Source organism: Chenopodium album, chromosome 21, assembly GCF_948465745.1.
Source record: "Chenopodium album chromosome 21, dcCheAlbu1.1, whole genome shotgun sequence".
In the NCBI taxonomy this organism is placed as follows: Eukaryota; Viridiplantae; Streptophyta; class Magnoliopsida; order Caryophyllales; family Amaranthaceae; genus Chenopodium; species Chenopodium album.
In genome coordinates, this window is record NC_137854.1 from 28481530 (window position 1) to 28507438 (window position 25909).

General features: G+C 33.0%; 1 long non-coding RNA gene across 6 annotated transcripts; it reads left to right on the forward strand.

Annotated features, from left to right (window-relative positions):
* The first annotated feature begins 1718 nt into the window (after positions 1-1718).
* On the forward strand, positions 1719-5656 carry LOC145602026 (uncharacterized). Of its 6 annotated transcripts, none has more exons than XR_014104490.1 (5): positions 1719-2168; positions 3327-3514; positions 4082-5104; positions 5251-5383; positions 5489-5656. It is a non-coding gene; the product is annotated as an uncharacterized LOC145602026 (long non-coding RNA). The 6 variants fall into 6 exon arrangements; XR_014104488.1 differs by having other exon boundaries at positions 4082-4857; positions 5008-5104; positions 5251-5656; XR_014104489.1 differs by having other exon boundaries at positions 4082-4129; positions 4421-5104; positions 5251-5656.
* Positions 5657-25909: the final 20253 nt, after the last annotated feature.

Genomic DNA, 25909 nt, shown 5'->3' on the forward strand with positions numbered 1-25909 from the left:
CATGAGTTATGAGGAGGCGGACTCAGGCAATCAGCCTGATTGACAAAATTTCGTCAATCAGTAGCTGATGTGGGCCATATACTGTCCTTTTTAGGAGTATTATATTGTATTGTACGGATTTTCGCAACAGTGAGAAATTGGCCGTTAGTAACTGTAAATTTAACGGGTCACATGAAACTTTAACAGGGATTCGAACACCTAGCCATAAAAACCTCATTCTTTACATCATCCCCTGTTTTTCTTCATCACCAAAAAAAAATTAAAACTGGCGGTTGAATTATAAACAGATGGTCCTTCAAATAGAGGAATGAGTCCCATAATTTCATTCTCTCATGACCTTAAAAACTCAGAAATTGTTCCAATTGAACCCTTAAAATCATATGTTCTCGATTACGATTTCGACTTTTGTGTAACTCGAAAAAGCTCTAATCAAGAACCTACATTAGCCGATGAATTATTTGCAAATAGGATAACTATTCCAATTCAAATCAAGAAAAAAAATATACCCACAATTCAATTTTAAAATCAAAATCATGAACAAGCTTACCGTGATTCGAGGTCGCCAAATCAGATCGCAGAAACCTGGTAATTCCCCGAACTAAATTTACGGGAATCGCTCGGCATCAAAATCTTCCCAATTGATTTGACAAAGAGCGGACTAGTTTAGGGGAATTGGTATCACAATCTTCCTTGTTGATTTGACTGGGAACGAACAATGATTCAAAATGGACGAAAGTAAAAAAAAAAAAAATCACATTTGGCCTTACACTAACTGGAATTAATCTTCAATTGGTTGGAGAAGATGATTTCGCTCGCTTTGAAGTTGATTACAGTTTACAGGGTTAACAATTTGAGAAGGTAAAGTAAACTCACGGACAACTAACGTCTTGACTCATGAAGCCGTTAGTCAAGAATTTCCCCCGTTAGTCAACAAAAACCCATCAAGTTACCGTTTATATAACTTCAACATGAATTGACACATTTACCCCATACATAAATGTGTAAAAGACGAAAATACCAGTTGATTTACATGGGATGTAAATCAGGCTGATGGACTTGGAATTCCTCAGTTATGAGTCATGAACTCATGACTAGATTAATGTACGTAGTATCTTGTTGTGATTTAGGCAATTTTCATCGTATAACACACATCCTCCCTATTTTTCTTTTGCTCTTTGCCAAAAGTTTAATCAAACTTTTAGAACTTTGATGAACAAACAAATACCCTTAGGTGTACCGTACACCCGAAAATATATAACAATCTCTCAGAAGGCAGAGGTAATATATCCATGTGGATTTTGTTTGATTCGTTTCATTTATATATTATAATATAAACTCTTTATAATTTTTACGTGTATGTAAATAGAGATTTAAATGTTTTAACACTTGTTTTAGAGATCATAAAAGTCAAATACGACAAATAAAAATATAAACTAAGGCCCTGTTCTCTTCATCTTAAAAAAATAATATTAAGTAAAAATAATTTCAATTCAGCAAAAATAAGGTGAAGAGAACGGGGCCTAAGTGAGTACTATGTAATAAACTTTGCAAAGTACAACTTTTTCCATATACACGCACAACTTTTTAATGCACGCGTTGTGTGCGTTACACATTCATTAATTGAAGTAATTTACATCATTAGTTTTGAACAGTATATCTTTAACCCTTTCTATAAATATGAGCAATCACCTACTGTAGCTTATGAACAGTACAGTACTGTAGCTTATGAATAGTGAATTGCCTATTTTGCCCTACTGCTTTCTTTCTCTCTTCTCGATGTCTTTTGCTGTTCTTGCTTTCCCCATTTTCCTTCCCATCACTCATTTGGCTCTCTCTCTTCCTACTCTCTTTCTCTCTCCTCCTCTATTTTCTTTTCTTCTTCAATCTCTGAGTTCTCCTCCTATCATTTACTTTGGGTTTATGAAAGAATTCAGAAATTGGGTTTTATGCTTTTTTGAGAGTTAAAGATCTCGGTCTCGGTTGGATATGGTGGTTTACACGTGTTAATTGATGAAGTTACGGGTTGATGTAAGGGAAAATGATGGTGATCGATTATTTGGATGAGCTGCACTATTTCCTGTTGATCGAACCACTCACTCAGGAGGAGATCGAGAAGATGGAAGCAGATGGGGATACAACAACAAGTTCGAGGTCAAAGAATCCCAAAGGTTTAATTTTTTTTTTTTTTTTTTTTTTTTTTATTTTTTATTATTGCCTTTTTTCAGTTCGATTGTTAATTTGAGGGATTTTTCAAATTCGATTGTTTGTGTTTGATCTAAATCCTGGCACACACTTTCTCCTTTTATAGTTTGGATCAAATTTTAAGTTACTTCCAGATTGATAATTGATTAATATATTGTTCATTTTTATTTTTGATTTGTTTTATTTTTCGATTGATCAAGGGAAATTAAAGAAGTTTAGTAAGCTGATCTGATTAACGAAGAAAATGGGTTAGAAATCAAACATTACAATCACTCTTCATAAAAGTGTTAGTTTATCAGTAATTAAATGGTGAAAATAAGAGTAATTAGCTTTATAAAAGTTTGCATTATGAGCAGTAAGTTGGTGTTTTTTGATTAAATTTGGTTTCTGTATGATAAATCAATTCATTTGGAATAATAAATTTGGTAAATTTTTTGGTTTATTAGTAGTAATCTGGTGAATTTAAAATCTTAGGTTTGATTAATTTTGGCTTTTTAGTGGTGAATTTGGGGTAACAAGCTTATTACTAAATTTTGGTTTAAAGTAGTGATCTGGTGAATTGGAAGTATGGGTTTGGTTAATTTTTGCTTTTGCGTGGTGAATTTTGAATAATGAAGCATATTTGATTTTGGTTGGTCCATGGATAATTGATAAATTTTGCATAACTGGTTTGATGAAGTTTATGAGTGGTAATATGTTGAATTTTGGATTGCTGGATTTGATGAAGTTATGGTTTACAAATTGTAGTTGAAACTAGATTAATGACTTTGTCTAACTTTTGGCTTTTTACATGTTTATTGGTAAATTTGGATCATTGGGCTGTTAAAATTATTTGTGGCAATTGCTGTATTTGAATTACAAAGTTTGAGCGATTCGGAGTATGAATTAGTGTTAGTTATTTGTTGTTTGAATTACAAACTAAAATCAGCTGATCAATCAGAGTTTGCAATACTAGCATACGCTGTGCAAGTTCAAATGTATTTATCAAATATATGTAAAAAAAAGTGATTTGTATCTTTGTTATTTGTGAGAGCTATGTTTCATGCTATTAGGCTAACTGTTTTTTTCTTCATTTTCCTGTTATTTTTCTGTCAAGTTTTGTTACATGTCTTTTCTTTATGTAGGCATGATATAGGAGAATACGTAGGCTGGTCCTGGCAAACCAAAGCACGAGCAGAGTAATGTAATTAAAATCAATATCTAGAGGAAAATGAAAATGAGTATATGCGCCATCAGAGGCCTAAAATGGGAGTAGATGACTTTGAACTCTTGGTTTTATGAGTGGCAATCATGTTGAAGATTAATATTACAGGTATGATCTCCCTGACAAATTCAAGGTTATTCATTGTCCCCTCTTTTATCCTTTTCAATTACAATGTTTTGCTATTGGTATATTAAACTTGTTAGTTATGCAAAAATTATAAAAAAAAAAAATAGGATTCATTTGTTTGAAATGGAAAATGGAGGAGTCAGTTTGAATTAGACAAGCAATGGTGCCTATTGAGCTTGTCAAAGTGGTGACATTGGTTGAACTTGAATTTGCTTGATACCTTGCTTTGTGATTAAACTACCAAATTCACAAAGCAAGGTATCAAGCAAATTCATAATAATCTACTAAGCAAGTTAATTATTAGTTGTTTCTCGGTTGATTGTTGTTGTCCTAGAAATGTTTAGGCTTCGTAATTCTTCAGTGTAGTTTTGAGCAGTTATAATTATTGATTTAGGGTTTAATTTAAGTGGGTATTTATTAATTTTACTCTAAGTTAAGGGTAGATCTTTGATTTTAGGTTTAGGTTCTGTAATATCTTTCATGACGATAGGTTTTGTGATTTGATTTAGTGTGGTTTGTTGATATCGTTTGATTCTCCACTTTGTTCAGATTAGCAGCGGAAGTGGTGGTGGAGGTTTGATAATGAGGAAAATGAGGGTGAGAAAAATGCTGTGGATTTATTATTTTTTTAAAAAAAAAAATTTATTTAATGTATGTACACTGCTGAAATTTGAGACACACTTAGCAAGGTGGGAATTTGGTGAGCAATGCTGCATTCTTTTAATGAAGTGTATGATGTTTATTATATGATGAAGCTTGGATTCGTTAAAACTATGGACAAGTCTTATTTTGTTGAAGTGAAACTCTGGAATTCCTTAATCTCTGTCTCTTTAATTTCATTGTTTAAATATGGTGTTGCTAATTGTGATTCTCTGAATTATGGCTTAGGATAAAGGGAAAACTATTTGCAATATGTTTTCTTAAAAGCCCACATTAGACAACAGCCAGAGCAATTAGATAAACTGCAGAACACAATGATCATGTGAAGAGACTGGCAGAGCAATTAGATAAACTGCAGAACAATCTTCATGTGAAGGAGTCTTCATAGAAGCAATTGAAAGACAAAGTCCTGCTGCTTTTTATTGTTATTTGAGTAATTTCAGGGTTAACTTTTTGTTAGGATTATCAAAGCTACAAATTCAGAATGCCCACATCACTAGGATTTATATAAATTAATGCAGGAATTCTATGTTATGTGTGTAAGATAGCCTTAATAAAACAACTCATGGATTAAAATAACCTTTTTCATGATTCTGCAATTTTCAGGATTATACTTCCTCCGTTTTCTTTTACTTGCAACACAGCCTTGTGGCACGTGTTTTGAGGTCGGGTTTATGTAATCTAAACGGACAAATTTTTCATTATAATTTTTACAAATGATACTAAACCCTATTCTAATTTTCGTGTAAAAATTATATTGATAAAATCTCTCGTTTACCCTCACTAATTATCTCCTAAAACTGCGTGCTTAAAAGGTGTGTTGCAAGTAAAAGAAAACGGAGGAAGTATACTTCAATTCCAGGTTCTTTCATTCAAGCTTGGGCTATTGGACTCATGCCTTTGATTCATCAGGTGATTCTCTTTTCCCCTCCTTCACCTAGCTTGCCTTAGTAATCTGCATCATCCTACAATTATTGGGTCCCACCATAAACTGAAATGCTTCGAATTAAATTTAATAAGCTAAATATATATTATCATTATCATATTATGTGTCTCAGGGAGAGAAAGATTACAAGATAATAGCAGTGTGTGCCGATGATCCTGGATTCCGCCTTTACACGAGCTCAATGAACTTCCTCCTCACCGCCCTTGCTGGGATTCGTTTTTTTTTTTTTTTTTTTTTTTAAGGCTGTATCCTTTGCTTGTCATTTTAGACCTTTAGAGATTATCGGTCCCATTTTAGACCTTTTAATTTTCTTCCACTTCCATTTAAGGTTGCCTTCACAGAAATTATAGATAAGAAGAACGAGAATAAGAGTGCTGTGGTGAATGATTTTCTGCCAGCTGTACATGTGATTGCTACCATCTAATCTTCAATGTCAGATTCTAACTTTGTGATAATAATAGACGATTCTGGAGTTCCTTTAGTTTCCAACTCTCCAGTCTCCACTGCTTTTTTCTTCTCATACTGGACATCAATAATACTTGTGTTTGCTCTGCTCTGTATGATTAGCTACGAATCTACGATGGGGAATACTTCTTATTGCAGTTCTGCCAGGGTGTACGTTTTACTGCACACATTGCGGAGGCATATGAGACTAATTAGAGTCACTTGTTTCTTGTGGTGATAATGTTATAGAATATACTTTGCTCCACTCACATCTTTAGATTTCTTGCGACAAATTAGATTTTGGGATTAAGATGATATTTTAGTATACTTTTGTTCACCTAGCAGGAAACTTGATTCTTGAATTTTGAGCATATAAGGAAATTTTATCATATGTCAGATTGGTTATAATGAGTTATTTGTTTGTTTCTTGATACCATTTTTGCAAGTTATAATCTTGTTAGACACAATCTAATCAGTGAGCTTCAATAATAAGATTTATAGAATGCATGAAAAATACTCTGTATGTATTGAAGCTAAAATGCATTATCTTTAACTTTCCCCCCTTATTATTATGTTTATATCAACTCACATCTGCAGATCATATGTGTTGGAATTATTGTTGTTGCATAGGTACTTATTATTGAATAGGGCTGTTGGAAAAGTTGGTAACTTGTTATCTTTTCACTTGCATTGACTAATAATTGTCATAATGGTGTGCTCGATTTTGGTCTTAATGAGATTGAGTGTGCCTCAGCATCTAATAGTTCGCGTTACTAATTTGCTTATAATATTATAACTACATCCAAAATCTAATTCTTATTATATCACAAATCAAGGAACTTAAAATACTATTTTGTATCTTTTATGACAACATATTACTTCATACATTTTTTTTTTAATTCAAGCTTTCTTCTATTTTGTAAACAGATTGCATTTTTTTTACGTTTAATAATTTTTAATTTATTCACCAATTATGTTAGGTTGAAAGATATATATACATGATTTTTTTACTATAAATAATTGATATGGTTAGATATCTAAGTTATAAATATATATTATTTTATGATATTTTTTCCTAAATTTTGTAAGAAAATATTTTGAGTTTATTCTTTTTCAATTATTTTAAAAGTTTATTTTCTTACAAAAATATATTAAAGACACACCTAAAGATGACACGTGTCATTGCTGGTGTGTCTTTTGTAGACTAGAACAGATACTTAAGGAAAAAACGTCCATAAATATATGATGAACATACAAACAATGATAAAACAATGACCAAAAGATAATACCGATAACTTGGGGAATCGCGCGCAACGCGCGCGAGTCCACGACTAGTAAAAGTATAAAATAGTGAGTAGCATGGACGTTGTATGACTCTATGACTCTATGGATACATTTTTTAAAAGCTTTGGTTGACTTGGGGACTAAGATTTCAATGTATCAAGTCTGAGGCTTTTTATTGCATTGTAAATCTGCAAAAAATTATTCATGTGACTGGTGACTTCCATATCCTCTCGAGTTGAGGAGGTTGTTTTTAAAGTTTAAGCAATATGTAGGTTACTGATCCTGATATTTTTTAAGGTCAGACATACAATACCTTCTCTATATCATAATGATACTTTCTTCGTTCATGATTTACGATCTATTACTAATTGATAAACTTGTCAATGCATATGTCTGACCTTAAATATATATAATAGTGTATTTTTAATATAAATTACGAAAAAATTGTATGTAAAATTATAAATTGAGACTAATCCAACAACATATTACACAATGTAATTTATGAGTGATATAATGGGCGGTGAATAATGATCTTAAGTTTCTTAACACAAAGGTCAACTATTACAAGTTGAGTTTATCTCATTTGTGACCATAGTATTGTATTAGTCATGTTGTTGCAACATTAGTTGAGTTATTCAAGATAATTACAAATGTAATCTTACAATTGTGAATAAAATAAATTTGTCCCAAGTCGTGATTACTTGCGCATCACACCGTTGGCGAACTACCAATTTTCTAATTACTCTGATGATTACATATTTATTTAACAAATATAATGAGCATAAATATAATATGTTGAGTTTCTTGGTCAACAATATTTAATCTTTGTCACTACTAATTAAACAACATAAACTAAAAACAGAAGGAATAATTCTGAAAACCATAACACAAGTAGTCAAATTAATTTAGCCACCAACATCTCTTCCTTCTCCACCCCTCTTCTATGTTCCTCTCTACTAACATACATACATGGATGATTATATGATTAGATGGATCGTAACGTTCACACGACCATTGTTCTTGTTTATCGTAGGCAGTTCTATAATTTCAATTTTCGCGACCGGTTTGTGGCTAGATTTCCAGCCCGGTGACTCATGCCTAGGCGTGGACATGGGCACGGGCTGGGTATATTTCATTTGTGCCTTGTTTATAATACTAGGGTGTGGTTATGTCGTGTTCGCTTGTATCAATTGTCACGAAGAGGAAAATGATCAACTATATTCAAAATGTTTCTTATGTGCGATAGGCTTCTTAATTGTCGTAGCATATACCGGTTGCTATGCTATAATAAAAAGCACAATTGGATTCGCCTCACTTGAACATAAAATTGGTAAATCGGAGAATTGGAAGGACATCAAGCATTGCCTTTATGAAAATAGCAATGTGTGCTCTCAATTCCAACACAAATATGTTAATGATACGGCAGACGAGTTCTTTGCTAGACGCTTAACTCCTATTGAGGTATGCCTTTATTTGATTATGTAATACATATTTATATATATTGAATTTGTTCTTTCACATAAGCAATAAATAAGTTAGGATGCAAATTGACCAAGTAAAGCTTGGTGGAGTTGGTGGGGAACTCACCTTATGACTCAGAGGTCACGAGTTCGATTCCCACTAATTACAAAATGGTTGGGAGTAGGGCGATTCCCTTACCTCACTACTCACAAGTGGTGACATGTGGAGCTGAGTTGGCTAAACATGTGAGAGGTGTCGGTTCAGTAGGGTCTTTCATCTTAGAAGTTAGGATGCAAATATAAAATAATAAAAATTAGGAATATTTGGTTTGAACGATCCTAATCTAGTCGAAAAATTAGAAATGATAATCCCAACTTTCATGAATTTTGGTAGAATAATCCCAACTTTTAATTATTATGGAATAATCCGAACTCTAGGGTTCTTCTTTTTTTTCAATCACTAACCGATCAACCAAAATCAATAACCTATTATATCAGGTCACTTGACACGTGTCAAGTCCCGATTGGTCAAAAAAATAAAATAATTTTTTTTTTTAAAAAAAAGAAAACCAGCAGCCTCCCTTTCCACCAGCCATACGCCGCCTTCGTCGCCCCTCCCCTTCCACCAGCCATATGCCGCCTTTGACGCCTCTTCCCCCACCACTCGTACGCTGCCTTCGCCGCACTGCCACATCTCCCCATCCGTCACCGGACCGTCGGCTCACTAATTTCCCCCTCCCCGAAACCCCCTCCCATCCCCCACGAAACCACCAATGAAACCGCTCCCCACTTTCAAAAATCCCAAATCGCTCCTCCCAGCACACCAAAACGATGGTGGGGGAGGGAGTTTTGGTGGTTTTCTTGAGTGAGAGAGGTGGATTTAAAGGGTTTTCGAGTGGAGAAAGAGATTTCAAGGGAGGGAATGGTCATCGGAAAAAGAGAAAATGAGATAAGGAAGGAAGGGAAATCGGCGCAGGAGGAGGGGAATTAGCGGCACTGGAGGAGGGGTAATTAACGGCGCAGCAGGAGGGGGAATTAGCGGTGTAGGGTGGTGGTTGTTAAGGTTTGGTTGGTGGCCGTAATTGGGATGGGTTTTGGTTGGGTGGTTTTTTTGTTTAATATTGATATTTGTTTTTGGAAAATTTGCCAATTAAAGCCATTTAAAGTTTGTATTTTGTAAAAATTGCAGCCATTTAAAAAAAAGATTGCAAATTGCAGCCCAAAAGTTCTTATAAATTGTAAATTGCAACCCAATTCAACTTTTCCATCGGTTTACGTGTCAAAAAATATTCGTTTGAGGTTTTAGGGGCCTTTTTAGTCCATAAGGATCCACATGAGCTCGGAATAGGCAAAAAATTAATGTAAGTGCCTCGTTTTGCGTAACCAAAATGTATCAATTTGTGGACAACTATTTTTTGCTGTAAAATCGAGGCACTTACATTAATTATTTGCCTATTCCGAGCTCAATTAGGACCCTAAGGACTAAAATGGCCACTAAAACCTTAACCGAACTTTTTTCGAAACCAAACCAATGAAAAAGGGCTAAAATGGCTGCTAAAACCTTAACCAAACTTTTTTCGAAACCCAAACCAATGAAAAAATTGAATTAGGTTGCAATTTACAATGTATAACACCTTTTGGGCTGCAATGTGCAACTTTTTTTAAATGGCTGCAATTTGCAAATACTAACTTTAAATGACTGCAATTTGCAAATTGTTCTGTTTTTTTTTTTTTGTTTTTTTTATTATATTTTTTTAACCAAATTTGCGACACGTGTCACTTTAACAAGACAAAAAAAAAAAAACACATTCAAATGGTAATCGGTATTTGGGATTGAAGAAAAAGAACCCCCAAAGTTCATATTATTCTTGAATAATTCAAAGTTGGGATTATTCTAGCAAAATTCATAATAGTTGGGATTATTATTTCTAATTTTTCTTCTTAAAAAATACAGATTAACAAAAAATACTGAATATACCTATATTAAGACTAAATATAATAGTTATTCCTCTATTTTTTTTAAAGTGTTTTACTTTGACTTTATTTTGACACTATTCACTCACATTAGATACATTTGGATTTATGTATTCTAAATAAAAATATTTATAATCTTTTCAATTACGCAATTACAAATATTAAGGGTCTAGATTATGTATTGAAACATGTACCTACCAAGTTAAAATGGAACAACTAATAAAATAAAGGAGGAAGTATAATTTATACTTCGTACAATGTATAACTCACTTATCACATGTTGAACTACACTAGTGGGTAAATTTATTAGAGTTTTGAGAGTTGATAAATAAGACACGAGATCAAATCTCGTCTATATGATTTGTGCTTGCGACTCTCTCAACATCAAAAAAATATATAAAAAAAAGTTCTTGGACTACATTAAAGCCCCTTAGTTTTTCTATAATATATGGACCACTAGATTAAGGTTTTTATCGAAGATTTCGGGGAAATTAAAGTAATTTCTAACTTTTGAACGAATGATTTTGATGAAGGGCTTAATTATAATTTCTTGATTAAGTCGTTGGAGCATTTCAACTCATAAAAACAAACAGGTTTAATAATGTCAAACTTGTAAAAATGAAACATTCTAGAGAAGGTATTGGGTGCAACAAGCCGCACCAATGCATCAAGCATATATGATATGCAATATTTGATATAGGATATGTATCATTTGATAGAGGATATGTACAACTTGTTGGAGGATATGCGTTATTTAATAGAGGATACGTACAGTTTTAATTTGTTGTAGGATATGTATTGTTTGCTATAGGATATGTAGTAATTGATAGAGGATATGTACAACAATTTATTTTTGGTAGATGATACTACAGTTTGTTAGAGGATATCATCATATAGCCAATAGAGGATATTGTCTAGCCTATAAATGATACCATAGACACAATTATAAATGATATCATATAGCCAATAGAGGATATCATCAAGCCAATAAAGGATATCATAGACACAATTATAAATGATATCATACAACCCATAGAGGATATCATCCAGCTATGACATTATACAGCCGATAGAGGATTTCATCCAGCCAATAAAAGATATCATAAACACAATTATAAATGATATTATATAGCCAATAGAGGATTTCATCTAGCCATAATATCATAGAGGCATATAGCCAATAGAAGATATCATCCAGCCAATAAAGGATATCAACCAGCTAATAGATCAAGAATATCATCCAGCTAATAGAGGATATCAAAAATCCGCTGGACTAACGAAACATTTGGTGAGTCCGAACTGACGCAATAGTTTGTGAAAATTCTAATACCAACAAGAATGCCACACATTTTAAAAGAAGACTTTTGTTAAGGATTAACAAATTTTCCATAACTGTGGAGTGAGGAGGAACTGAATTGAACTGAACTGAAAATAAGTTGAAGAGAATAGGCCCGTAGTGGGGTAGGTAGTAGAAGAATAAAAAATTGTAAAAAGCAAAAGTTGTTGAAGGAGTTGGAGGAGAAAGAATATGAACTTAATAAAATATGGTTAATGTTGGGTCCACTAGTTGAGAGAAATAAATTAAATATTATGCTTTTCAAAAAAGGAAATGGAGCAAATATTTAATTAAAAACGCACGTAAATGGAAAGTGGAGCAAGTATTTAAAAAGAGAGGGAGTAATTTGCAGTGGAAACTCAAACTCTTTCTTTATTAATAAAAACTATAAATAGAAACCATTGTCATGAGTACTCATAATAAAACAAAGACCAACATTTCTAAATCTAAGTCAAGAACATCTCGGGACTGCCATAAGCTCAACTATTGACTCCACCTGAAATTAGTCAACACTACTTACTATTAAGGTAATCGAACCAAAACAAATAGCAAATACCGATTAGCAAAAATATGCTAAGTACGATAAGTGTAAGATAAGTAAACTCGATTTATTTACAAACATGCTTTTAAAATCAATTCCACTACTTAATCCAATAAATTCCAAAACTCATTATTCAAAACCAACTCTCAAATATAATTTCAATAACTCAATATTTCAATAATAGTTATTATTAAAAATCAATTCTTGTCAAAACCCAATTTTCTCTCTAAGTGTGCACACCCCCCAAGCTAGTCTCCTACTATTTCAAGATGATTCTTGAGGAAAGACTAGGTCATACATTACAAAGTCCATAGTCTTCAATGAATCCGCATAGTGGGATTAATATAATAATCATGATTGTAAAGCTTTTAATAATTCAATAAAATTCCAATAAACAACTCAAACTCCTTTTTATCAAATTCAACATGCTTTCAAAATTAAACCTTTTAAACATGATAAACACTTTTAATCATTCAAAACATGATAAAAAAAAAACCTATCCTCCAATTTGTTTATTAAAACTAATTATTTAAACATGTTTTTATTTTATAAACCATAATTCAATTCCATTTAATTCAATTATCATAAAAATTATATAAAAACACATGGTATTCAAACCATTCACTTCAAAGGTATCTAGCTGCCTAAATGTACCTTTGTTCCTAGCTAGCAACACAAAAAGGAACTTCAAGAACTCTGATCAAACACGCCCTACAAATAAATATAACCTTAATTAATATAAGGTTAACAAATAATCACAACAATTAAATTAGAAACCCCCAACTATATGTACATGAACCTTATAAATTATTTTTCATAAACAGGAATAAAAATCTGATTTTATTTAATTAAAACTACTCATTATAATTTGTACAAATCCCCCATAATAATTATTAATTAATTAAAGAGAATAAGAAGAGATAGAAAACCAAGGAAAAGAGGAAGAAGAGGTGGCGGCAAGGGCAGCGACTGTCCGACAGGTGGCTGGCGGTGGCAGGTGGTGTTTGGCGGTGGTGGCCAAGTGAAAGCAAGAGAAAAAGAGAGGAGAAAATTAGAGAAATTAAAAAAAGAATTAGAGAATTTGGTGTGAGTGTTTAGCCATGAATCAAGGGGTATTTATAGTCTATCTCATGCAAGAATTATGATAGGAGAAATGTCGGAATAATTATGGTAAAAATAATTAGGGAATTACTCGGGAAGAGAGCTAAAGAATTATGAAAAGTTTAATATTAAGGTGACTAAGAAAAATTAATTTAAGGAAAGTATGTAGTCATGAAAAATACTATGGAAAAAGAGCTTTTCTTGGGGAATAATCAAGGATGATATAAGGTAGGGAAATAATATGATCAAATATTTAGGAGATGGAAAATAAGATTTAAGGAAAAATAATATATTTTAGGGAGATAATTGAAACTACAATTTACATACCAAAATAAATCACCCAAAATCAAACCAAGGTGGCCAAAAATTTAAAGCTTCCATAGCTCAAATAATTTTCGGATCCCTTATGTAGTATTTAGGGAATTATTTTTCTAGGTTTAAGGGACTAAAAATAATTATGTAAATTATTGTATAAATAATTAATTAAGAGAATAACAATTATTCACTATATAAATTAACTAAGAAAATCATATTATCCACACTAGGAAAATCTGAAAATAATAGCCAATTAGTAGGAATTTTCAGACCTCCAAATTAAAGAATAAAATATATATTTTTTTCTTAAGTAAAATATCCGAAACATATATAAATAATCCGATTTTTAAAAATAAATAAATGGATACTAAATCTTATCCAAAATCCAAAATTAATTAATTGAGTTTTAAAATACTTTTGGCGCCAAAATTCAAATATCATTTTGGCTCCAAAATTCAAATAGTAAAATAAATTAGTAAAATACCCTTTTTAGAAAATATTAATTAATTAATTAGAAAATACGTTTCAAAAATACGGGGGTTTTACAGCAATCCCTATAACACAATTCGAGTAACCCCTATAACATTGACCGAGTAACCCGTGTAATATTAACTGAGAACCCCTATAACCTTGTCAGAATAACTCTTATAACACCGATGAAGCAACTCCTAAAATACTAACAAAGTAACCCCTACAACACTAACAAGGTAATCCTCATGATGTCTGTGTGGCATGCCACATGTAAGAATTTGTTATTATATGATAGTAACATTGTACTATTCATAACCCCTTTCCACAAAAAAAAAAAAAAAAAAAGATATTATTTTTATCGAATTGGTATTCCGTCAAAGGTTTCGGGGGCTATTTTGGCCCTAAGGGATCCAAATTGAGTTCATATTTGGCAAAAAAATAACATAGATGCCTCGTTTTGCTTATTAAGAAATGTCTCGATTTACGTGTTAACATTTAAACACACAAAACGAGGCATCTACGTTATTTTTTTTGCCAAATCTGAGCTCAATTTGGACCCCAAAGGCCCAAAATAGCCCCCGAAACCTTTGACAGAATACAATTCGATAAAAATAATATTAATAAATGGAGAGTGGGCCCCACTAACGGAATTTTTTAACGGCAGGATAACGGCAAGGTTACCGTATGGAAACAAAAGGTATATTGGGGTTACCGTGTAGAAAGTCATATATGTTGGGGCACAACGTAGAAAAATGAAAAAAAAACAGGGTTACTGTGTAGAAAAACCCAATAACAAATTATAAAATTTACATATAATAATATAGAGTAAGATCAATACAAACAAATTAATCAAACAATTTCAAGGAAAATAAATCATGTGATTACCTTCGACATATTACAATCGAACTACATACATGTAGTCAAGGCAAGAAATAGATGGAGTTACAATTCACCTGCGTCCTCTCTATTGATCACACGATGCAAATCATCACCTAAATTAATAATTAAGGTGATGGATAGTAGAGAATGAATAAAAGCTAATAAGAAACAAACAAATTTGGATTTGATTACGGAATATATCATATCGAAAATTGGAAAACAGTTGTGGGTCTTTTTTTTTTTTTTTTAGTCATAAAACAACAAGAGTCCTACTTGATATTAAATAGGGTTTAAAACATTCCAAACTCTAAATTAAACATATGAAATTAGAAAAGTTATTTAATAAACAAATATAACTATTTTTTTATAAAATATAATTATAAAATCATAAAATATTTGGGTATTTCAATTTACATGCTTATAATGCTCGAACTAAGCTTCCACATATACATATTAGGGGTGTTCAAATCCGGGTACCCGGGTTTTCGGGTACCCGAAGACCCGGGTACCCGGAGTTTCGGGTACTTGTTAATCTGTCCCAAGTCCCGACCCGAATATCTCGGGTACCCGAATTATTCAGGTCGGGACATAGGGTACCCGAATCTCTTAGTTCGAATTTCAGTAGTTTTGATTTACAAAGTAAAACTTAGTTCCAATTTCAGTTCTATAAATAACATGAACAAACGCTAAATTAAATTCAATAAACAAACGCAATAAGACAAATTTGAGCACAAAATTCACTACATTTAGTACAATCACCACGATAATACAAATTACAACAAATTGAAATCGCATGAGAATTATAACGAAATTTAAAAAATACCCCTAAATACAAATTCAATTGGATTATATAAATTCAAATCTACCACAAATTACAACGAAATTAAAAAATACCCATAAATAAACTCGCATGAAAATAGAAATTACTTGAGAAGTAGTCAAAACTGAGGATTGAATCGCTTGCCTTGAACTCGCATGAACTCGTGAAGGCTTGAATGAAGGCACATCCATGAAGGCTTGAATGAATGAAGGCAGATCCGTGAACGTGTGAAGGCTTGAACTCGTGTGAACTTGTAATGGCAGGAAGCAGCGAAGCAGAGAGAGCCTAGAGAGGAAGAGAAAGAGAGAGAGAGAGAGAGAGAGAGATAGAGAGAGAGAGCGGCGTTTGGGAATTGAGGAATAAGAACCCTATTTTGCAGTAAAACTAAATGGGCTGGGCTTAAATTTTGACGGAGGTTTTTCTTTTTTTTATTTAATTTATTTTCGGGTAATTGGGTACCCGAAGATTAAAATATGCGGCCCATGTCCCGACCCGAAAAAAAGTTATTTTTTTCCCAAATTTCCCATCGGGTTTTTATCAGGTCGTCGGGAAATCGGGTTGGGACAATCGGGTCGGTTTTTTTTAACACCCCTGATACATATCCTTCATTCAATGACCTTGATTCATCGATCGATTTTTCGTCCTTTCATTGTCTGATTCTTCTAAAACTACTCGAAAAGCTCCAAATAGTTATAAAAAATTATCTGAAATGTTAAGAAAACACAAGAAAGTGTAATAGTACACAAAACGAATAACTTTAGGGTTCGTTTAGCGTCGTTGTGGTTTTCTGTTTTTTGGTTTTTTGTAAATTATATATGTCACACAAAATCAAAAAATATTTAGACTTATTAAAATCATGATAATTTTGAAAACTGACAACAGGAAAGTGGAAACACCTTTTAATTGTTTCTTGTTTTCTGTTTTTGGTTTTTAATTTAAAAAAAAAAACATGAAACAGAAAACCAAAAATGATGCCAAACAAGCTCTTATGCATTTGCGATTTAAGAAGAGACTAAAAGTGTAACACCCCAATCCCAAACAAATTAGGGAGGGGCCTATTGTCACGAAATGTGCATCAAGGGTCAACAACTGTCCTCACATACCAACACAAGTCTTTTCGGTGCATTTTTTCCTCACTCATGCAAACCCCAAGAAAACTTCTAAGGAGGTCACTCATCCCAAGACTACTCCCAGCCAAACACGCTTAAATATGGAGTATCTTAATTAGCATATGAGCTCCTTAAAAAAAATGCATCTTGTTGATATGAGTAGTATATTAAATCCATTTAAAGCAATCATATGAAGGGTATTACATACACCCCCACTTGAGCACGCCCTTGTTGAGCATAGAAAGCTAGGGACTCCAATATTACGCCTAATGGAAAATAGGTAGCCAAAGTGTTGCATTAAGTCTGGATATGGCCAAATAGCCCCAGATATGAGTATTATATTAAATCCGTTTAAAGCAATCATGAGGGGTATTACAAAAAGACCTTAAAAGTAACTATAAAGTAGCATAAACACGCCTATAAATCGTGTATGAATATGATTCATCACTATCAAATAAATATATTTACCATGACTAACGGCTAATATAATGGTAGTTGAATTCCCAAATACTATATGTCTAATTATTAATGATGGAGTACTCCTCAAATTGATAAAATGATTTATATCTTTCTTATCTCTAATTATTGGTCATGTAGGAAAACAAATGTTTGAATTTTAAACATGTTTCACAGGGGTGTAGTAACAAACTTTATTAATTATATAAACTAACTTTTATGTATGTTTTGCTTTTGATTTTAATTATAAATTTCATTTATAGTCTGGATGTTGTAAACCGCCCGTAGAGTGCAACTTTATCTTCTCAAGCCCTACAATTTGGATCAACCTTACCAATGGCACCTACTCAAATTCTGATTGTTACAAATGGGATAACAATCCCAAAAACCTATGTTATGATTGCCAAGGCTGCAGGGATGGTTTAGCCCAAGATGTGAAAAAGGAATGGACTATAAGTGGTATTGTTGTTGTCGTCGCATGCGTAATGATTATTTCATGCTTAATATTGGGGTACATAATAGGCCGATGGGAATGTCAACGATGTGAAAGAGAAGAACTACTTCCTCAATTTGTTGCATAAGTTAGAACGTATTTTTGGAGCATGTAAACTAGTTTTATAACTTGTTTATTACTATAGAAGTTCAATTAAAAGAATGATGTACAATTCATCTATGTTATTGCGTGCTTGAAATTTTGTTCGCTAACTATAAGTTCAAAGTATATTAATCCCTCCATTTATTGTCCCATTTGGAATTTCGAGAGATTATAATGCATGTGGAATCTTGTGCTTTAATGACTTTTCCATACTTTAAAACATAGTCATGTGAAGATTGGTCTTAATTTTTAATTGTTAAATATGTAACTTTTAGAAATTTTAGATATTACGACATAGCTTGAGATATTTTATTTATTATATTGAATTGAAAATTGTGAGAAAAGTAAAGAAAAAAAAAACAGAGGGATATATCAATATTCTTCTAATTTCTTCATACCCTTTTTATCCTAAATTGGTTGCAACACTTTAATATTTCTATTACAAGTTTGAGCTCTTCATTTAATATTATTTCCATTAGTTCACTTTGGACAATTAACAAAAATATAATAATCTCACAAACCACTAAATCTAATCTAATAACAACTAAAGTAATTACTAATAATTATATATATAATTATATATATATATATATTCCACTACCCTTTTACAAAAAAATAAAAATAACTTCAATATTAATTAACACTTTAATTAGACCTTTCACCGAGTGCAACATGTGACTTTAGGATTTGTTGATAGACTAAAGTTGTATCAGTTAATAAAGATAACCTAAGGTTCATAGGCTAAAATAAACGGGAAATGAAGTAGGATCGAATTCATTGGGAGAAAGCTATCCTATGATGGACGATTAAAAGGATTGTTACTCCCAAAAATTAGATTTTTGTTCTTGAATTATTTTTTTTTACTTTGATCCAATTGGTCAAGTAAAATGGACTTTAGAGTCAGTGAAAGGTTTTGGGTTAAACAAACAAGGATAAGTGAAAATACATTAGGTATTACCCAAAGGATTAAGATGAAAAAGAACTGGCTCAGAGGCAAAGTAGGCAATTCAATTTTCAAAGAGCTGAGAGTTGGCAACAAGAACCATAGCTACAGAATCAGTTGTGGGAGTCAGCCATAACTGCTCTAATTTATCTATAAATAGAAGCATGAATACCGAAGGAGGAACATCAGTAAATCAATCAATAACAAGCTTATTTCTTGTTAAGCTTTCTTCTTAGCTTTCTTAATTTCCCTTGGCTTAGTAGCCAAGAGATATGGTAGTTTCTTAGCATGTATTGAAGATCGTCTGTTCTTTTCCAATTGTATCAAATACTATGAACAACCTCAACAAAGAACATCAGATATAGCCTGCATTTCCTGCTAGCTTTCCTGCAATATCTTGTAACCGATTGCTGTTCAAGATCAAAACTCTGAATTGTCTTCTTAACCTTCAGCAGATCAATGATCTTCTGCCAAATTTCTCTAGAATAAGAGCAAGTAAAGAACAAATGAGCAACACTATCATCACAGACAAAAGAAATAGGAAGGATCGCAATTAATATGCCATTGGATAAGCCTGTCTTTAGTCACCATTCTATTCTGCAAAGCCAACCAAATAATGATACTCTTAGGAGAGGCTTGATTGTTACAAATAATCCTCTTCCAACTCACTTTGGCAGCTTGAGGTCTGATCTTAGCATAGACTCTAGCAGTAGTCATCTTACCATTATGCATAACTGCAGATCAGCCACCAATGTTGTCAATAACTTTTCTGCAACCTAAGATTTTCTTAAGGACCCAAGTGCATTTCTTAGGAACAGCTGCAGACCATAAACTCTTATTGTTGAAATAGTAAGTGTGAACCCATTTGACCCATAGATTATCAGACTTATGAGCCAAATCCCAAAGAATCTTACATATAGCAGCCTTATTCTAATTACCAAGAAGAGTGATATTCCAGCCACCACAAACTTTAGGGAGAGCCATATGATTCCAAGAGACATGAGCTTTCTTAGAATAGGTATTCTTACCAGTCCAAAGGAACACCCTGAATCTGGACTCAATTTCCCTGCACCATTTTGGGAAGAATGGAGATTTTAAGCCCAATAAGCTTGAATACCAATAAGGACACTTCTAATGAGCTGCAACCTGCCTGCATAAGATAAGTGTTTGGTAGACCAATTATCCATTCTTGTAGTAACTTTCTCAACCAAAGGCCTACACTGAGCAATGGTCAATTATTAGAAGATAGAGGGACACCAAGATACTTGAAGGGAAGACTGCCTATGCTCATCCCAAGAATAGTTTGCAAATTATCCTTCTCAATCTCTGACAAGCCCCTAAAATACACCTCACTTTTACCGAGGTTAGCAGCCAAACCAGAGGCACTGGAGAACTTTTGAAAGGCATTCAAAAGTAGCTGAACAGAACAAGCATCATCTCTAGCAAATAACAGCAAATCATCTGCAAGCATTGTATGAGTGATTCCAAGCTTCTCACATCTAGGATGAAAGTTAAAATTAGGATCTTGAGTCATTTCTTTCAAGCATCTAGCTAGAGAGATACTCCATACAAAGAGTAAAAAGGAAAGGAGACATAGTGTCACCTTGCCTCAAACCTTTCTTAGTAGGGAAGGGCTTAGAGGGAAATCCGTTCACCATTATAGAATAAGAGATAGAAGAAACACAAGCCATAATCCACCCAGCCACCTTTTGAGGGAAAACTGTCCCTTCGAGGACAGTTTGCAAGAAGCTCCATTCAACTGAGTCATAGGCTTTTCTCAAGTCAGTTTTGAGCATACATCTAGGAGTGACAAATTTGTGAATATAGCCTTTCATAAGTTCAGTAGCAAGAAGGATACTATCCCCAATATGCTTCTCAGGTTTGAAACCAGCTTAACAAAACCCACCACCTGAGCAATCCTATTCGTAAGGACTTTAGAATAAGCTTGTAGCCCATTGTACATCATGCAATAGGTCTATATTCTTTTACATAAGAGGGATGTTGGACTTTAGGAACCAAAGTAACTATAGTGCAACTCCACTGCTTAGCAATAATACCAGTTTTAAAGAACTGAGTAACAGTAGTATAGATGTCATGCTTACTAATATATCAAGCCTTCTCAAAAAAGACAACATTAAAGCCATTATACCAGGAGCCTTGTCATTACCAACATTAGCCAGAGTTGCATCAATTTCAGAATGAGTAACCTCAGCAGACAGAATATCCATAGCAGTTCTTCCCAACTGTTAGCCAGCTCTCATAGTTTGGATATCAACAGTAGGCAAAGAGGTAGCTCTAGTACTGCAGGGAATAATTTCAAGCATCCCAAACTCAAACCCCACTGTGATCATGCACTTCAGCATGGTGGCGTATAAAGGGAAAGAAACAAGAGCAAAAGAGTCACCAACAAGTTTTAGGAACTTGTAAACCGTTCCCAGGGTGAAGGTTACACCCCTTCACGATCTATGAGATCGCTAACTCCATAGGTCTGGAATCATGACTGGATATTCCGGGATGAGGGTATGAATCCAATCTAAAAGAGATTGAACCCGCCCTAAAAATAGGCCTCTAATTTATTCTTCTCATATTCACGTGCGCTTTCTGACTAACATGCAATCATTAGTTTAGCCCTAAACCTGTTTAATCTATGTTGGTTGAATATTAATGCACAAATAAAACTATTTTTGACAATCACTTGAATTAAAATTATATTAGCCTAAACCAAATTATTTATTATCTTATTAGACGTGATTTCAAGTATAAATTCCCTTTAAACCTGCATAAAAGGCATGATCAAGCAATAAAAATAATATACATCAAGCAACATAATAATAACAATCATCATAATAATCTCAATCTCAATCATAAAGCTTAATAATAATAGCAAGATCCTAGGCATGATACTAACATGATTAATAACAAATCCTAACATGTCACTAAACAATAAATATTAAAGCTTTAGCCCTAACATGATATTAACATGACATTAGAAATAGAAAGCACCCTAAACATGATACTAGGAAGCAATAAAAACATCCTAACATGATACTAGGAATTAATAAAATTTAAGCATGCTTTCTAAAAGAATAGGGAGTAAGCTAATTACTTTGATGCATTGTACCTCTTTTTAATAACAAAATACACACGTTAGTAACTTCAATAAAATATTAAATCAAACGATTAAATTAAATAATTGAAATAAGTATAGAAATTATCAACCTTTCACATCGAGGGCGAAGGCAACTTTGAACTTGGCTAGGTGTGTCTAGAACTTGTGAATGCGGTATTGTGTATTTTGAAAAAGGGATAGGCGTAGAATAAAAATAGAGAGTGAATAAGCTTTAGCTTAGAACGAGAAGAGAGATGATTGTGATCAAGCTTGTTGATGATTGAAAAAGGGTAGATATGAACTCTATTTATAGAGAAAATAGAGAGTCGAAGAATTAAAAAAAGAATCTGAATTCAAATCGAAATAAAACTCGATGGACAGCAGTTTTTGCGGATTTTGTTTTTATCATATCTTTTTATCAAGAAGTCCAAATAAGGCATATAATATGTCGTTGGAAAGCTATTGAAGTCTACTTTCCAACCCAATTGGAATCAGATTAAAATATTTTGTAGATAAGATATGGCCGAAATAGTGAAACGGTGTCAGTTTTGAATAGAGTTTCGTATTTCTTTCATATCTTTTTCGTTATAGCTCGGAATTAATATTATGATATATCATTGGAAAGATAATTTCAAGATCTATCCAACCATATAAGATTTGGATAAATATTATGAGGCAAAATAATAATATTTGACTGTCTTTGAACATCTTTAAATTCGAATAGAATTATGACTTAAAAAGGGAAAGTTTTTATTCAATTTCAAATTCTTTGATCTTATCTTTTTAAAAAGGATAATTAAGATCTTTTAGTTACTTATAAAAGCTTCTAATAAATCCTAATTTGTTTAGGAATGGGATTAAACCTTTAGACCCTCCACATGATCATTGGGTCGTAGGTAAAATCCAGTTTGGGCCCAGTTAAGTATTTTGGCCACAACTTCCTCATTATTCCTCGGATTTGGGATTATAATATATCGTTGGAAAGATTTTTTTAAACCCCATCCAACTACACAACTATTGGACCCATCTCATGGACCAAACAAACTGGATTGGACGTTTTTCATAAACAGGATACGAAAAAGGAATATTTTCGAAAACAGAGAGAAGTATTTTTATTAAAAATAACCGCATCACTAGACTTTTCACACTTTCACTTTGTTTGATAATCAATGGCGTGAAAGGTATTCATCATTGGGTTTGGATTTAGGAAGACACATTTGGGTGTCTACAAGTACCCAGCAGAACCTTATAAAAACCTACAATCTCATTCTCCACCAAAGTAGGATCCTTCAGCACAACATCATAATAACTAAAAATAGAATCAATTATATTCCTACTTTGCCTTTGCTTCATAACAGAAAAGTAGTGAGAGTTAGCATCTCCTAACTTGATCCAGTCCACTCTAGCTTTATGTTTATAGATATTCTCCTGAATATTCATCCAATGCTTAACCTACTCAATATCAGCAGCTTCCTGCAAATGAAGAGTAGTATTGGTAATATCAACAACAAGTTTTTCCTGAATTTGAACTAAAATCAGGTTAGCTTGATCAACTCTTTCAGCAATATTTGCAAAATGTTTGGTGTTTAAGCTCTTAAGACCCTGCTTGACAGTTTTGAGGTTCTGCCAAATATCAGCTTTAGCTGCAGCCTCGGAAACCTTTTTCCAGCCAGCTCAGCTTCAAAAACAAGGCAGAAATCCTTGTGATCAGCTAGGTAGTGTAAGAATATGAAAGGCCTACCTTTCCCAGGAGTACTAGTACAAATCTCCACTAAAACTGGACAATGATCAGAAAGCAAAGGGGGAAGATAAATGGCTTCAGCAAAATTATAAACAGATATCCAGGCTTGATTAACCAGACCTATCGGGCGGCGGAGAAGGAGAATTTCACGTCCATCCTCGCGCCCGGTCGGGCGAGCACTTCCCTGACCGAGCGGCAGACCGGGCATCAAAAGGGTCAGCTTCTTTGTCTTCTCTAAACAGAGAAATGAGTTTCTCATTGTCGAGAACTCTAAACTTCCTTCAAAAGTTATTTGCTTTAATAATCTTTATTAATTAATTTACAACACATTTGCCTAAGTAAACTAATTAATTAACATGAATTTTGTCTAAATTCTCAAAATTATTCAACATATTATTGTTGTTGATTTTTCGTTAACACTTTGTTTGGATAGGAAGAAATGAAAGGAAAAAAAGAGAAGAGAAATAGAGGAGAGAAATTCTCTTGTTTGTGTAAATATTGGGGGAAGGAGAGGGAGAATCCGTTTTTCCTCTCTCTTTAATAAGCATAATTTCTCCAAAATTGGAGAGAATTAAAAATTGTATGTGTGACCTCAGACACAAGCCCTCTCTCGTTACGACTAGGTCATATAGTAATATCATAATCACAATTTTAAGAGCTACTTGAGTCTACGCTATGTGTACTAAAAACAAGTAAGTTATTGTACCAGAAATGGCCACACGATGCATATACGAAACCTTTTCTGGTAGGTCCTTCATACTTGTGATACATGTAACATGTCACTTCTTTTTCCTTTCATTTTACTTTTGTGGTTGCCATTCTAAAGTACATGCGTTAACAGTGAATTTTCATGTAACTCCGTACTTCTTATCTATTCAGTTACAACCACAAAAACGAACGGCACATAAATCTCAATAATATTCCTAATTTCGTTTTCTTTGGGTTGAATTTTCAATTTAATTTTCAAATTATACAGAAATTCAATCTTTTTTTTTTTTTTGAGGTTTGGTATTTTATGTACATAAATAGTCAAATGTAGAGGTGTCAAACCCGAACCGACCCGAAAAAAATTATCCGTTTCGAACTGTAACCGATCTGATTTGATCCGAGAAATTCAAGACCCAAACCCGATCTGTAACCGAACCGAACTCAACCCGAATCCGAACTTGACCCGATCTGAACTTAATCCGGCACCAATTTGATCCGACCTGAACTCAACCCGAATCCGATTTGACCCGACCTGAACTCAAACCGAACCGATTTGTCCCGACTCGAGCTCAACCCGATCCGAAATTGACCCGACAAATAACCGATCAGATCCGATCTGTTTTGACCCGAACTGATATTAACCCGACCCGATTTAAACTCGATTTGATTTTTACCCGATCCGAATTTAACCCGACCATAATTGATTATTGACCTTTTTATTCAAGTTCTTATACTATATATTTACTAATTATTAATAAGTTAACTTCTTTACTACAAAGAAATAGTCTGGAGTCTTAAGTTTACTACAAACCCATCACGTGAGACAATCTGACTAAAAAGTAGATGGGGTTCATATAAAGAGCTCTCTCTTCCTATCTCTCTCCTTTTTTCTCTCTCTACCATGTGTTTTTAGAATATTTTAATCGTTGTTATGTATTTACAAATACATAACATTCCTTCATTACTACTTCCTCTACAACTGTGCATTATCCTAGAATTATAGGCATTATACATCGTACGGTTATACACACACTACGTACATATGCAATAATTTATGCTCAAATAAAAAGAATGTACATAGTAACAATTAACTATCACTATGTATAATGTCAAGTTTTTAATATAAAAATTGAATTAGTAATAAAGTAATTCTAACAACTCTAACAAATATCTTATACAAATTGAATTAGTAATAAACTAAATTAATAGTACAGAACTCATAACCTCGCAAGATTGTACAATTGATGAAGAGTTGTAACCTTGTAATAACCTTAAAAAATTGATATTCTATTTTGTATATATCACCATATGTAACTATTATTACTCATCAATATATCACTAGCTCGGTCTCACTTATATAGGTATGATAAGTTATCGATAATTATTCAATCTCAATTTTCCTTTAAGATAAAAATTATACATAACTTGATCAAATGAGAAAACTAAAACTTCGTGCTTCATAATTAATAATCATATTGAACCAAT